General features: G+C 46.6%; 1 protein-coding gene across 2 annotated transcripts in view; it reads left to right on the top strand.

Annotated features, from left to right (window-relative positions):
• The first annotated feature begins 208 nt into the window (after nucleotides 1-208).
• Nucleotides 209-13,209, top strand: part of KANK4 (KN motif and ankyrin repeat domains 4) — a 64,805-nt gene continuing 51,804 nt past the window's right edge. For both annotated transcript variants that reach the window (XM_081011742.1, XM_081011738.1), the window contains exons 1-2: nucleotides 209-739; nucleotides 7,875-7,942. The gene's annotated coding sequence lies outside the window, so the exon portion shown is untranslated. The remainder of the gene's footprint in view (nucleotides 740-7,874; nucleotides 7,943-13,209) is intronic.

The following is a 13,209-nucleotide window of genomic DNA, read 5'->3' as shown; positions in this document are numbered from 1 at the left end:
CTATCAGTCCCAGTCAGCATCGCCAAATACCTGGCCTAAGGCTAAAATTACTCCTTCGCAACAATAAAAAAAGAGATCAAATACCTGGCCTAAGGCTAAAATTACTCCTTCACAACAATTAAAGAGATCAAACCACTCTTTCCTTAATGGAAACTTGTGAAAGGAGGCTGACACATTGGTATTAGTAAGACTGAAAGATTCCCGTGGGCTGGAATATGCCCTCTCATAAAACTGCTTTGGGGTCAGGGAAGAAGGAGGAAAACAGGATTAGGGTGATGGCTTTGATTACACAACTTGCCTCCAGTGCAGACAGCCACTCACTCCTTCCACCGGGGCTTCTGCTATGATCAGCTTTGCAAGCCCTTCACCCAGCGTTGCCTTTCTACCACTAGGGAGTCGGAGGGACTTCAACACTGTACTACTTTGCAGGATTGTTGTAAATTCCTCTTTCGGTCTCAGCAATTAATCTGCAGTATAAATTGGATTTTGTTTGTGACTAGCCATTCCCTCACAGGTCTCCACATTCAGGCCCCAGCAATAGGGAGATAACAGTGTCCTGACCTGTATTTGCAGTTGGATTGACAGGATGTTTTATAAGTGTTTAGAAGACCCCCAACCTTCTCACCTTTTAGAAGATCAGCAATTTCACATTTGAGTTATTTGAGAACTCTCAGGTGCATGGCATTGGATCCCATATATCCATGGATACCCTTCATTCCCCAAAGAAAACGAATGTATAGTAAGTCCCAATATTTCCCTTTCACAGCCTTGTTGTGGGGAATGTCCAGTTGGCCATTTCTGTGCCATGCAGACTGTTAAGGCATAGAAACTTTAGTGAGGAACGCTGCTGGGGCAAACAGTTGATATAATAGTGGGAAGATCAACAGAATTGTTTGGTCAATATAGGTTCGGGTGGGGACTGATATAAGAATTGAAAAGGAAAGCCTTTTCAAAAGGTAAATAGAAAGTTATCTGATAACACTGCCTTATACTATTTTTAAAATGTTGACTTGGGCTTGTATTTTGCCAAATCAAGGAATAGTAGGTGAATCTGATAACTGGAGCACTGCAGCACCAACTGAGAATCCCTTTGCTTTGGTGCACTGATGAAGTTGCATTGGTCCAAGGCAGCCTTCCCCAACCTGGTGCCCTTCAGATATCTTGGACTACAAGTCGCATCGACCTCAGCAAATTGGAGTGCACCAGGATGAGGAAAGCTGCTCAGTGTTAGAACACATGATGTGTAGTCATAACCTGTTTTGTTCCATTTTAAGCAAAACATGAATCTAATGGGCCCCTATTTTGGGTTTTTTTGGGGGAGGGTCTTTTATGCCCCAGTCATTTCTGACAAGTGTAGACTCCAATATCACGCATCAAGAAAATAGTATATCCTTTGTGGTGGGTTCCTTGAAGTATATCAAGGACAAAAAGGCAGGAACTGGATATGGGAGTTTGTTTAAACAGATATTCACTGTCTCCACTAGATGGTGCTCATATTGTGTGTGTACTGTATTTAAAACCGCAGCCAGAATCATCACACTATGTCCCTCAGCTTACTATTATTTTTTTTTTACTGGAACTAAACGTTGTGGAACAGGGAAAGTTGAAAGGGGGTATCTACCCTGCGTCTCAGGACTTACTTTCTTTTTTCTCATTCATACCTAACATACACTGACAGCATGGATCACAACCCTGGATGAGCACCTGGAACCCTCTGGAATTTTGCTACCATTCGGCATGGATTGGGAGTGGCATATAAATACTTGTATGGTTGGAACATAGGAATTCATTGTTTTTAAATGATACACTCATGAGGGGATTGGGGTAGTCATACAAAGCTAATGTGCTACCAACTTTACTGTACGCTTGTGAAACATGAACCACTTAGAAACGCCATCTCCAACTCCTCGAAAGATTCCATCAACGGTGTCTCCGAAAAATTAACACATCACTTGGGAAGACAGCTGAACTAATGCCAGTGTACTGGAACAAACAAATATCACCATTGTTGAAGCAATGATTCTTCAACAACAACTTTGTTGAACTGGTCATGTTGTGTGGCTGCCCGATTATTGTCTTCCAAAGCAACTAATCTATTCCCAACTCAAGAATGGAAAGCGAAATACTGGTGGACAACTAAAGAGGTTTACAGACGCTCTCAAGGCACATCTAAAAAAATGTAACATAAGCACTGATAACTGGGAAACACTGGCCTGCAAGTGCTCCAATTGGAGAACAGCCTTTACCAAAGGTGTCATGTACTTCGAAGAAGCATGAACTCAGGGCAAAAAGGAGAAATGAGCTAAGAGGAAGGCACATTTGGCTAACCCTCAACTCCTGCCTGGAAACCTATGTACCCACTGTGGAAGGACATGTGGATCTAGAATTGGCCTCCAGAGTCACTTAAGGACTCACTGTTAAGACCATGTTCTTGGAGGACAATCTTACTTGGCTACGAGTGATCACCAAAGGAGGAGGAAGAAGAAGGGGTAGTCATTAAAAAGTTATAGTATCAGAATCATTGCAGGGGACACAGGAGTGGTCAGTAAATGTAATTTTGGCATCAAAACAGGGCAAGCACATGAGAGCATTCAGAAAGAAACAATTTAATAGACAAGTTAGGGTGGGGGCCTTGGAGGGCCACAAAAAAAAAACTTGACATCACAGCATGGGACATATAGGAGCATTCAGCACATTAACAAAAACACAGACTTTTTTTGGCATCACAGCATATAACCCACTGAAGCAGTTGCATTATTATTATTATCGCATTTTTAAAATGACAAATTGAGGAGTCACAAAAAAAAACTTTTGGGACTGGATAGTCACAGGCTGTGCATTAGATAACCCTAGAATGTTCACTGGGAAAACCATTGTGTAAATAGTGAATTGGCCCTCTGGAGTTCTGGAAGAGATAAGTTATTCCTTTCAGAACATGGCTTGCTGAAGGTCTTCAGTGACTTCTCTGACATTCTGTGCTTTTAAAGAGTTCTACACAGCACAACAGAGTGATGAAATGGCACCTTTATTTTACAATAGAAAAAGAACTAAATACAGTATTGTAAACCTGTCAAAGGCAAGACAAAGTGAACATCTGGGGAACACAGGCTTGTTCCATTTAAGATGGACCACACACACACACACACACACACACACACCCCTTCAGAAGCCCTGAGTTATGCTTCCCCCCACTTTACTCATAAGATGGCTTTCATATTACTCAGACATTGTTTCTTATAAGGGCTTCTGTTTTTTGCAACCCTTTTCACTGACAGGATTTATATAAGGAAAATGAAATCCCCCATAAGATGAGGGTGTAACTTTGTAAATATTTCATATTCAATATGAAACAGATACATCAGATTCACATACCATCATGCTACACAATGAAAGACTGATCCTGAATGTCAATTTCATTTTTTAAATATAGAAGCTAAGAACTAAAATGCTTACCTTGGGTGCGGTTTGTAGAAACAATGTAAAGGTATACCAGGGGTTTCTTGACCTTGCATTTGCAGTTTAGTTAGGAAAAAAGGTTCAAATCTATTTCTGGTCTATATTAGTTTCACATGTGTTCATTCAGGTTGCATGCATATATTTTATTCCAGAATCAGAGGAGACAGTACTTATATGTGGCCACCTACACATCACCCCAAAAGATGTAGTTTCGAATACAATTTGCATATACCAGTTTACTTATTGAGAGATGCAAATGCAGAAATAATTTCTCTAATAGAAACAGAGTACATCTCACCATGGCTGTCCAGGTGCTAACCACTAAGGCTTCCCTTCTTATAATTATCTTTAAACCACATTTGGGCTAGAGAACCTTTCAAATAGAAAACTATCCCCAGACAGTCTTTCAAATAGAGGACTTGTCTTGTGTAAAAAAGTTCATTTGGCTTTCCTAAGCCTAGCACACTAGAAGTTGCAGGACAGAGGTTTCAGTTAAAATATAATATCAGCATTTTTAGATATGAAATTATTCCTGATAAAATATACATATAAGGTGGAATCCCATGCAGTGCTAAGTCACTGATTCTAAGAGTGCAATGATTTTTGCTTGTGTATGCCCTCAATCTGTTCTAGGAGTTCCCCTAACCCTCTGAGGAGGGTGTGATACATGCGTGGGGAGTCCCATTGCACAAGCAGAAATTGTTGCACAGCATCAGAAAGCAGGTGGTGGAGGGAGCAAACCTGCTTACGGTATGTGCAATGAAAAATGTTTGTATGGATAAGATTAAACCAGCTCTAATTCTATAAAGTTTATAACTGCAGTCTGCAAAAATAACTGCACTTGGAAAACCAAAAGCTCCCCATATACTTTGCCAAAAATAACCACACACAGCACTTGAAAAGCGCAGCTTTCCGGGAGGCAGAATCTTTAAGGAGCTGAAAGGAGTCTCCATTACAAAGCATTACCCCTGCAAGAGAGTCTCCTGCAACCTTTAGTTGTTTCTGTGCTTCACATAAACCATGGAAACCCCAGCCTATTTAAAATCCTACTTCGGCCCCAGGGTATTTCAACATTAAACCTATAAATCTAATAGGCTTCCTGCATTGTCAAAATTATGGTGCGAGTTTTGTGGACACTGTGCAAATTGTACACATACCATATGTTCCTTTATTAACCTCCCTTCTGAGGCCTCAACACTAGGTAGAGACCGCACAGCTGGAAAGACTGCAAAATGCTCTGATTTTCCTGAAGTGCCAGAGTGACAAAATCCATTTGTCTTTGGCAGAGTAGCCTAATTTCTGATCAAATGCCTTAAGATTGTTTTGCTCCTAGAGTTCTGCTAATGCAGGAAGTTTTGTTTCGTGTAATGGTCTACAATTTATAAGAAAAGAACCAGCTGTTAAATAGTATGCATGGTGGTAAAACAAAATAGTAAGGGCACTTGCCTAATTTGCAATACTGTACAGAATACTACAGAACAGCATTTTTCAAACTGGATAACTGCAAAATAAAAAGATAAAGGGACCCCTGACCAGTAGGTCCAGTCGTGGCCGACTCTGGGGTTGCAGCGCTCATCTGGCTTTATTGGCTGAGGGAGCTGGCGTACAGCTTCTGGGTCATGTGGCCAGCATGACTAAGCCGCTTCTGGAGAACCAGAGCAGCGCACGGAAACGCTGTTTACCTTCCCGCCGGAGCGGTACCTATTTATCTACTTGCACTTTGACGTGCTTTCGAACTGCGAGGTTGGCAGGAGGAGGGACTGAGCAACGGGAGCTCACCCTGTCACGGGGATTCAAACCACCGACCTTCTGATCGGCAAGTCCTAGGCTCTGTGGTTTAACCCACAGTGCCACCCGCGTCCCTAACTGCAGATAGTTCTCGCATTAAAGTAAATTAGAGGCACACTTCAGTCTTACATCAAAAAAAGATACACGCATTTTCTCAGTAATCTCTCAGACGAATCAAGTGCATGATAGCCAGGAATAAGCAAATAGGTAAGGTTTGGTTTCTCTGAGTTTTTCATTTTTCCTGCTTTGCAAAGTTTAGTTCTCAACATTTCTACATCAGTGTTTTGATAAAAAGTCCTTGTGAAAATCCACCAGCATTTTAGTGTTGAATTTCTCCTGCCAGATGTCAAGAAAATAAACACTTAGAAGCCCTGTATAGGGAGTGGCTGGGGCAGATGGGCAGCATATAAATATATAAATATATTAAATATAAATATATTATTTTTTATTATTAGCACATTTTAATATACAGTTTCCCCTAATAAAATGCATTTTTGTATGTTCCTCTCAATAATGCATGGATTTTGTTTCAGCCCTTACCCTGTTATATTCATTTTTGTACGCATTATTTTGCTGGAGGACTGTACATTATTGCAAAAATTCAGAGCTATGCAAATTTTGAGGGGTAACTGTGTTTCAGTTTGCATATTGATTCAGAAAGTGCAGAAAGTGCAGATCAGGTAGGTTCACCTTTAGAAGCAAACTGAATCCACATGCCACTTAGACTACAAACCTGGGAATAAAGAGCATAGGTCAGTGGTAGAGGACATGCCCAGCATGCAAAAAGTCCCAGGTTCAATCCCTGACAACTCTAAGGAGGACTGGGAATGTCCCCCCATCTCAAACCCTGAAGAGCAGCTGCTGGTCTGTGTTTACAATACGGACCAATGATCTGCCTTCTACCAAATCCCATTGAACTCAGCTTCTGAATAGTCATGTACTGTATAGGATTGCTCTAACAGCTGCAGACCCTCCAAGCGTCCCTATTTTCCAGGGACATCCCTGATTTAGAGAAGCCGTCCCAGTTTCTGATTTGATCCCAGAATGTCCCACTTTTCCTTAGGGTGTCCCTATTTTAATGGGATAAATGTTGGAGGTTATGGAGTTTGTCATGTGGTATTAGGGTCTGCTGTTTCAAAAGAAGCAAGTGAAAAGGCAACCTGGCTTAAGGAATTAGTTTTGGATCTTGGTCCACTGCCAGTCAGGGTTCTGCATTCTGAGTGATGTAGATGCTTCTGGGATTCCCTACACACGACAGCTGAGCGTTCACAACGTGAAGAAATCCCGGTGCACCTTGACTCTTTATTGCCAGTAATAAGGAATATTTTTCTCCCCCCCACCCACCCATTTCTGGGCCTAGGATAGAAAGACCCCCGCAAATACCGGTAATCATCTTAACGGGAAAAAATTTACTGGAACTTTCATGAATATATGCCTAGAGTAGCAGGAGTATTCCCCCCCCATTTCACTTTTGGGAATATGGCAACCCTAAGCAGGAGTCTCTACGAACACAAATTTGTTCTGCAAACAGAAGTACAAATCATAAAGTATATAGTGTTGGCTGACCATGAACACATTTTTAATAATTTGAATAGAGTACGCTATCATTACTGTATTTTATTACTGGATTACTGTATTTTAATACTTTGTTGGAAGCTGCCCAGAGTGGCTGGGGAAACCCAGGCACATGGGCAGGGTATAAATAATAAATGATTATCATCATCATCATCTTTCTGAGTCCTCATATTTGAGACTGGTGAGAATTCCTCTATTAGAACAAAAATAAACGTACCTGTCAACCATGACAAAAGATGCTGTTGGGAAAGTGACATCTAAAAAAACACACCTGGAACTACATTGGCATTTTGAAAGGAGGCCTAAGCAGAATTCACAGACAAATAAAACTTTTTGTGGCCAATAGGGGGAAATGCATTTTTGCAGTGGTGGTTTTTTTTTAGTAGGGTTATTATTTTTTATAACCTCCCTACTGCAGAAGGGTTGGGCTTGAGGCTACATTACAGTACTTAGGAATAAATGTCCTGCAGGTTTTAAATGCCAAGCATTTGTATAGTCAAGATCAGCAGAGAGGAAGAAAAACAAGTTGATTGTTGAATGCCTGTACAGTGGTACCTTGGGTTACAGACGCTTCAGGTTACAGATGCTTCAAGTTACAGACTCCGCTAACCCAGAAATAGTTAAGAACTTTGCTTCAGGATGAGAACAGAAATTGTGTGGTGACGCAGCAGGAGGCCCCATTAGCTAAAGTGGTACCTCAGGTTAAGAACAGTTTCAGGTTAAGAAAGGACCTCCAGAAGCTTACTTGTTAGTGAAACTCCATTTTAGAAATTTGATGACATAATGAGGAGAGCCCATTGTCGGAGAAATTCTAATTTATGTTGGTGAGTGACAGAACAGAAGCTTGCTATCTGAAGAAAAATCGATCTTGTGCAAGCATGTGCCCAAGTTTGGGGGCAACGGCTTTGTGTAAGGGGTACATGCTGTCTTTCATTCACTAAAGGGAATCTGACCTGAAGGAAAAGAAACACATTTCTAAATATATAATTGGTCAACTATGTATTATCCTGTGTGCTCTTGATTCTTGTTAACTTGTCTAATTTTCTTTTCCTCAGGAAACTTGCAAGTGTGATCCATTTCAGTAATGGCAGCCAACCTTGTTTGGAAGGGGCAATGACGTTAGGTGAGTTTTGCCACAATGAGTTGTCTGAACTGTCACATGGTGGTTGTCAGAGACTTAAGAACCTTAACAGTTCTCAGTACCAGTGGATGGTTCCCTGAATGGGAAAATCCCCAATTGGGTTGGAATTGGAGACAGCGCAGTGCAGATTGTGCTAGGTAAAATAAAGCATTTTGCAGTTTGAATTTTGAGAAGAGGCAGCTGGAGTTAGCTAAACAGAGGTGCTGCAGCCTTGGAGAGGGCAGCAGCAGCAGCTGCTCTCTGGGAATCATGCAGAATTAGCAGCTGTGTTGCCCGCTAAAGGAGCACCTGTCTGCCTCCACTGAGTTCTGCTTGTATATTTATAATTGGAAGGAATACTACAAACGCACCATTTGTCTGCAGTGGTCTCTTGTCAAAAGAAAAATGAATCCCATAGTGCTGCCCCTGGAACTTCTCACCACTCAAGGAAGCAAGAGAAGACAGTAACACGAGTTTTTCCTTCTGCTCTTTTTATCACACATCTTTTTGTATTTGCTACTGTTATTCTCCACATATTTTATAAGCTGTTGGCTTTGTATTTATTAACTATATATAATGTAAAAAAGCACAAAGATAGTGTTATGTACTGATGTTCTCACCCTGGGCCAGCAGGGGGATACTGTAGACAGTTATGCAAATGAAGGATCGAAAGTGACGTTCAGTGATTGGATAGTTTGTATGCAAATGAAGGATCGAAAAGTGACGTTCTGTGATTGGATAGTTTTAGAAAGTTGCAACAGTTACAATTGTTCTGGAGCTCTATATAAGCAGGCTGACTGAGCTCCTCAGTTAGTTCTGTTCTGGCATCTGAATAAAGAAGAGCTGTTTGAAGAATTGCTGTGTCGTCTGATATGTTCACCCACAACTTAACACTGGCGACGAGGATGGGATTGATGGACATCAGAGCACAGCCAGATGCAGCCACCCTCTGAGCAGAGCTGAATCACTGAGCTGAATCACTGAGCGAAATCACTGAACAGAACCAATTCAGAGCTGACTGTTCTGGCTAGAGCACGGTGTTCCATCCATCGCCCTTCACGCCGGCATCGGAATCATGACTTCACTTGTGCCTCTAACCGCCGTTTGCGCCAGCCTCTGAATCATGGGACTCCTACCTCGCTCGGTTCGACTGCTACCTCCAAGCCAACGAGCTGACAGAAGTATCAAAGGAGCGGAAGCGGGGCCTATTCCTCAGCCTCTGTAGGCCTGAGGTGTTTGAGACGGCGCGAGCATTGGTTGCGCCTGAAGCAGTCCAGGCAACACGTGGGACATGATCCAAGAGAAGTTCCACAACCACTACGCGCCAAAGCCGTCCAAGATTGCTGCCCGCCATGCGTTTTACCACCGGAACCAGGCAGAGGGGGAGTCAATCAACAACTACACCACCGCCCTGTGACAGGCTGCAATGCACTGCGAGTTCCGAGACTTAGACGATGCCCTGATGGATCGAATCGTCTGCGGGGTCCGGGACATCCATCTGCAACGGTGTCTCCTCGCCAAGCCAGACCTCACGCTGCAGAAAGCCATTGAGGAGGCTGTGGCCTCGGAAGCTGCTGAACACTCCGCCCAGGAGATTCGCAAGGCCAGCAGCCCGCGTCTTGCTAGGAAGCCAGTTCCAGTGCATCACAAAGAGGCCAGCAGTGATGAGGCATCCTCCAGTGAAGACGATGACGTGCACCAGGCAAAGCGGGAGCGCAGGAAGTTCCAACAGAAGTCCAAGGGCCAACCGGAATGTGCCGGCTGCGGAGGCAACCATTCCCGTGCCAAGTGTCGATTCAGAGACGCCATCTGTCGGACATGTTCCAGAAGGGGCCACATCGCTAAGGTCTGCCGATCAGCTCCGTCTGACACCCCCTTCACCGACTCGCAAGGCCAAGTCTTCACTCCAGTCTGCCAAGGAAAGCTCTTTCGCTCTCACCAACTGCCGCTGCCCATCTGGAACCACGATTGGCCAAACCAACTCGCCTATGCGACGCAAGCTGAACGTCACAGTGCTCATTGAAGGAGCTCCATGTGACATGGAGATCGACACCGGGTCTGCCCTGTCCATCGTGTCTTGGAGCACCATCAAAAGACTGGTACCCAGAGTGTCCAAAAGGCAACTCGACTCTCGCCGTGTACACCTGAGAGACTACCAGGGAAACGACATTCCCGTGGTAGGCGTTGGCCGGTTCCGGATCGCCTTCAAGGATTTTTTGGGCCTGCTCCGACTGGTGGTGGTCGAAGGTCAACGGCCAAGCCTCCTAGGACTAGACTGGTTTGATGCCCTCGGCCTGGAAGTCACCGGCATCAACTGCATCTCTAACGCAGAGACTGAGGGTCTGGTCAAAGACTTTGCCAAGGTTTTTGACGGCACGTTGGGGCAATATACAGGTACGCCCATCTCCTTTAGCCTTGATCCACAAGTCGCCCCCATCAAGCTAAAGCCACGCCGGGTTCCCTTTGCTCTCAAGGCTAAGGTGGACGAACAACTGGACAAGCTGATCGCCCAGGGAGTTTTGGAGCCGGTTGACCACGCCAAGTGGGAAACCCCCATCGTCACGCCTGTCAAGCCAGACGGATCGGTGAGAATCTGTGCTGACTACAAGTGCACGATCAACAAGGCACTTCAGCAGCACGCTTATCCGGTTCCCGTTGTCCAACACCTGCTGCATTCCCTGGGTGAGGGTAAGGTCTTCGCTAAGCTGGACCTTGCCCAAGCCTATCAACAACTGCCCGTCGATGATGCCACTGCTGAAGCCCAGACGATCGTCACCCACCAAGGGGCATTCTGTTGCTGCCGGTTGCAGTTCAGGGTGAGTGTGGCTCCTGGCATTTTCCAAAGCCTTATGGGGCGTCTCCTGCAAGTGCTTCCGGGCGTGGTACCGTATTTTGATGACGTCTTGGTGTCCGCAGACTCACACCAGCAGCTGTTCGAGCGCCTCCGTGCCGTGCTGACCAGGTTCCAGGAGGCCGGGCTCAAAGTAAAGAGGGAGAAGTGCCAGATCGCCATTCCACAGGTGGAGTTCCTGGGCTATCTTATTGACGCCTCCGGCCTTCACCCGACCACATCCAAGATCCGCGCTATCCAGCAGGCCCCCATCCCAAAGAACAAGACGGAGTTGCAGGCGTTCCTGGGGCTGCTGAACTTTTATAACATGTTCCTGCCCCACAAAGCCACGGTGGCTGAGCCTCTTCACCGACTCCTCAGCACAAAGATGCCTTGGTCCTGGGGTCATCGGGAGACGGCCGTCTTCAACACGGTCAAAGCTCTCCTTTCATCGGACAGTGTGCTGGTACAGTACAGTGAAGCCAGGCTGCTGGTCCTTGCCTGCGACGCCTCACCTTTTGGCATCGGCACTGTCCTTAGTCACCGTTTTCCAGACGGAAGAGAAGCACCACTCGCTTACTTTTCCAGGACACTATCTCCAACGGAACGGAATTACAGCCAGCTCGACAAGGAGGCACTGGCACTTGTGGCTGGAGTGAAGAGGTTCCATGAATACCTCTACGGTAGGACTTTTGACCTCATCACTGACCACAAGCCGCTCCTGGGCCTCCTCGCCGGTGATCGTCCAACTCCACCGGTCCTCTCGCTGCGCATGCTGCGATGGACTGTTTTCCTGGCTGCCTACCACTACCGGCTCATCCATCGCCTGGGGAAATCGATGGGCCATGCCGACGCCCTCAGCCGTTGCCCTCTTCCAGCGTTTGTGGAAGACCCGGCTCCTGCTTCATCGCTCCTCCTGATTGAGGATCTTCCGGCAGCGCCTGTATCAGCTGCCACTGTGGCCTCCGCATCTGCCCAGGATCGCACCATCAGCCGTGTGCTCAACTGGGTGTGGAGGGGGTGGCCACAAGGGCCTTTTGCATCGGAGTTCCAACCGTTCGCAACCAGACAACATGAACTCTCGGCTCATTGCAGCTGTCTGCTATGGGGAGACCGCGTCGTGATTCCCCAAAGACTCCGTCAACGTGTCCTAGAGGCTCTGCACGTTGGCCACCCGGGAATCGTCAAAATGAAGGCGTTGGCTCGGTGTTACGTCTGGTGGCCTAACATGGACGATGCCATCACTGCCTGGGTGTCCGCCTGTCAAGCGTGCCAAGAATCGAGGCCTGCACCACCGGCAGCTAAGGAACACACCTGGGAGATGCCCAAGACACCATGGTCGAGGGTGCACATCGATCTGGCCGGCCCCTTTCACGGCCGGACCTTTATGGTAGTGGTGGACGCCTATTCCAAATGGCTGGAGGTGGCCCTGATGCCCTCCACCACTACCGAGGTCGTCATCCGGGTGCTGCAAGGCCTCTTTGCGACGCATGGGTGTCCTGATGTCCTTGTCTCCGACAACGGACCACAGTTCACATCAGGCACTTTTGAGCGGTATCTTTTGGGACTGGGCATTCGCCATGCCCTAACGGCACCATTTCATCCATCCAGCAACGGGCAAGCGGAGAGAATGGTGCACTCAGCAAAAGAGGCACTGGCGCGCCTGGACTGGGGAGACTGGCACGAGCAGGTCGCCGAATACTTGTCCGTGCAACACATCACCCCTCATGCGGCCACAGGGCGGAGTCCTGCTGAACTGCTTATGGGCCGCCGCCTCGGGTCCCCGCTCGACTGGCTGCACCCGGACTTTGCCGTGGCCGAACCCCCAGGCTGTGCCAACGCGCCACGGTCATTTGTTCCAGGAAACCAGGTCTTTGCCCGGAACTATGTGGGGGACATTCCTTGGGTGCCAGCCACAGTAGTGGGAGTCACTGGACCTCACTCGTACCAGGTGGCACTCGAAGACGGACGCTTGTGGCGCTGGCACATAGACCAGCTTAGGCGCAGGGTTGGGGACTTGGATACTACCGTGGTGCCCCCAACTGCGCTCGTGGCTCCGGAACAGACACTTACAGATGGTGAGGCTCCACATACACCTCTCTCGCAAACTGCCGACATGGAGCCGAACCAAGCTGCTTCAGAGGGTCTGCCAGACTTACCACAGACTCAGACCACTGCCATGCTTGACATTCCGCCAACTCCACTTGTGGAGGTTCCACCCACAGCAGCGGATCCAGGGGACTTGGTTTCAACGCCACCTAGGGTTGCACCACAGCCTCAGCAGGAATTGTGTGGCCCCCCCCCCCGGACTTGGCTACCAGTCCCTGGCGGTCTGGCAGAGTTTCCAAGCGCCCAAATTTTTTAAAGGACTATGTTGTTGGACATGTATCACTGTTGGTCTACGTATGTGAAATATAACTGATATGCTTTTGTGCCTAAC

The sequence above is a fragment of the Podarcis pityusensis genome, assembly GCF_964106645.2.
Source record: "Podarcis pityusensis genome assembly, chromosome: 6".
NCBI classification, from domain to species: domain Eukaryota; kingdom Metazoa; phylum Chordata; class Lepidosauria; order Squamata; family Lacertidae; genus Podarcis; species Podarcis pityusensis.
This window is presented reverse-complemented; position numbering and strand designations above follow the sequence as displayed.